This window comes from Vombatus ursinus, unplaced genomic scaffold, assembly GCF_900497805.2.
Source record: "Vombatus ursinus unplaced genomic scaffold, bare-nosed wombat genome assembly UNPS02014819.1, whole genome shotgun sequence".
NCBI lineage: Eukaryota > Metazoa > Chordata > Mammalia > Diprotodontia > Vombatidae > Vombatus > Vombatus ursinus.
Window position 1 is genome coordinate 1,011,147 of NW_020954597.1, and position 2,513 is coordinate 1,013,659.

At 61.0% G+C, this 2,513-nt stretch overlaps 1 protein-coding gene across 4 annotated transcripts in view; it reads right to left on the reverse strand.

The window, feature by feature from the left end:
• Nucleotides 1-546, reverse strand: part of GDPD2 (glycerophosphodiester phosphodiesterase domain containing 2) — an 8,941-nt gene extending 8,395 nt beyond the window's left edge. The window contains exon 1 of one of the 4 annotated variants that reach the window (XM_027836823.1): nucleotides 465-546. The gene's annotated coding sequence lies outside the window, so the exon portion shown is untranslated. Of the gene's footprint in view, nucleotides 1-268; nucleotides 363-464 lie in introns of those variants that run through there. The other 3 variants (XM_027836824.1, XM_027836826.1, XM_027836827.1) reach the window with 3 other exon arrangements.
• Between the last annotated feature and the right edge of the window lie 1,967 nt (nucleotides 547-2,513).

The following is a 2,513-nucleotide window of genomic DNA, read 5'->3' on the forward strand; positions in this document are numbered from 1 at the left end:
CCCCCCCCCCCCGGGTCTCCAGCCCCTGCTCCAGGTGCCCCCCTCCAGGCGCCCCCGGCAAAGCCCCAGATAGCTTCCCCCAGCCCACAAGAAGCTGCCCCCTGTCCCGGAGCCAGCCGGGGCACCGGGAGCCGGGGCTGCTCTGAGTCCGAGACGGTGCTGGGCTGAGAGCTCGCTTGGGCGCGAGCCGGTGAGCCTCCGTTGCTTGTTCCCCACTGTCCGGGGGCCCCCCCCCAGCCATCCCCAGCCCAGGCCACCAGCCTCACACCTGACCTCGGCACAGCTGCCGGCCCGCGGGGGCTGCTCTTCTCGGGGGCGCGCGCGCGCACACGCGCACACACACACGCACACACACACACACACACACACGCACGCACACACACACACACGCGCACACACACACACACACGCACACACAGACACACACACACACACACACACACACACACGGAGCCCACACTCACACACGCGCTCCCACGTTCCTCGCTCTTCAGTCAGGGTGGGTCTGCCTCCTGCCTCCTGCCGCCGCCGCCTCCTCCTCCTCCTCCTCCTCCTCCTCCTCCTCAGCTCCCCTAAGTTACAGGTAGCTACGCTATTGCTGCCTACAGGCTGCCGGGCAGCTCATGGCCCAGGACCACTGGCCACTCAGCCTGCAGGCAGCAAGCCCCGGGGGGGGGCAGGAGCGGGCGCGGGGGGGGGGGCGGGGGGGGCCGGGGGGGGGGGGGCAGGAGCGAGCCCCGGGAGCAGGGAGGCTGGAGCAGGGAGGCTGGCGCGAGGAGATCCGCCTGCCAGCCCGGCCGCTGTCCTATCTGGACAGTCAGTGTGGCTCAGAGCTGGCTGAGGAATTCTTTTGTGCTGGTGCCTCCCCTTTCCTCCTCCCGCCCAGTCCCGGGGCTTTGTCCTGGCTCCAGGAGACCAGGGCTTGCTGAGGAGGGGGGCTGGCGGGAAGCTGGGGGAGGTGGCCACGACTTTTGCAACTTCGCAGTGAAAGGAGGGGCCCAGGGTCGGAAGTGGGGGGCGGGGTGGTGAGGAAGGCCAGGGGGGTGACAGTTGAGGGGCTTGGCAGCCTGGAATCCTCCTTGTAAAAGATGAGGGGAGCCTGGACATTCTTTAGCTCCCACTCCCCATCCTCCAGGATCTTGGCCTCCACGGACATGCCGACACAGAACTGGCTGTTGAGCTTTTCGCCCAGGACCCTTTCCAATAGTGGGTCCAGGCTTAGACTTCTGGGGATCACTCCCCACCCCCAACCTGCTAGGGTAGAGTTGCTTATGAGGCCTGTATCCCCTCCTGCTCCCACAGGAAAAAAAAAAAAAAAACCCAAAACGAGCCAATTCCAAGAGGCTTGGAAAGCTGGTAAAGGCAGGAAGGGTTTCTGGTGGATTTTCTGAAAGTGCCCGGTGGGCAGGTGAACACTGATGCTCTGAGGTGTGAGCTGTGACCGCCCTGCTCCAAGGAGGGGCAGAAGCTCTGGGAAGAAGGCATAGCTTCTCTGGGAACTAGCAGGTTCGCAGCCTCCATCTACCCCAGCGGCACTTGGAGCTGAGACAAGGAACCCTGCCTGGTGCCAGAGGCCCAGCCCCCGTTCCCCCTCCTATTGTGTCCCGAGAGGCCTCAGCTGCCAGCTCGGGAGGCTCCCCTCTTTCCTTCCACATTAAAATGCACAGCATTTGACTGCTTGCTAGCAGGGGCTGGCCCTCACCGTCCCCTAGGCCTTCCCTTAGGCCTCATTGGAGTTGGGTGCTCTGTCCATCACTCCCTTAGCTTTGAGGGGAGGAAGTTGGGTCTAGCCAAGTGCCCTTAGCTTGGGTTAGGACAGAGCACCTTCTTTCAAAGTACAGGAGGTGGAAGAAAGCCCTTGAGAAGGGGGAAGTGCCTCCACTACAGGGCTTGGGAAGCTGCCCCTTAGAGCATGAACTGGAGCCAGGAGCCTGGAGAGGAGTTCCCAGGTCAGTCCTTTTGGTTTTCAGTTTGGAGGAGGGGAGGGTTTGTTTGGGAAGGCAAGCACGGAAGAGAAGGGAAACCTTGAGCTAGGCCCTGCCCGTTCCCTCCCACAATGTCAATTCTAAGCCAGGCCTGACTGGGGCTGCAGGTGCCTCTGCCTTCAGAGGGCCTCCTTTTTCTCCTCTCTGCCGGGAATATAGCCAGAGAAGTGAGTGTCGCTGGCCACAGCAAGGAACTGGGCACCTCCCCTTCCCTGTCCTTAATTAATAGGGTCACATAAGTGAAGAGCTAAGGGGTCACAGATTCAGGGGAAGGGAGGAGGGACCTGAGCTCATCTAAAGCCAACTTCTTGTTTTACAGACAAGGCAACTGAGACCCAAAGTCACACAAGTAGTAAGTAGTAGTTGGGATTCAGAAGATTTGCTGACTTCATTCTTGCTCCCATCCCGCCGACTGTCGCCTCCCATTGTCCCCACTCTCTCACTTAGATGAAATCTTCTATAGACCGGCTGCTTCCTTGATGCCTGTGCACACTCTCCCATGTCTTCTCCAGTCCTTAAAAAACTCTC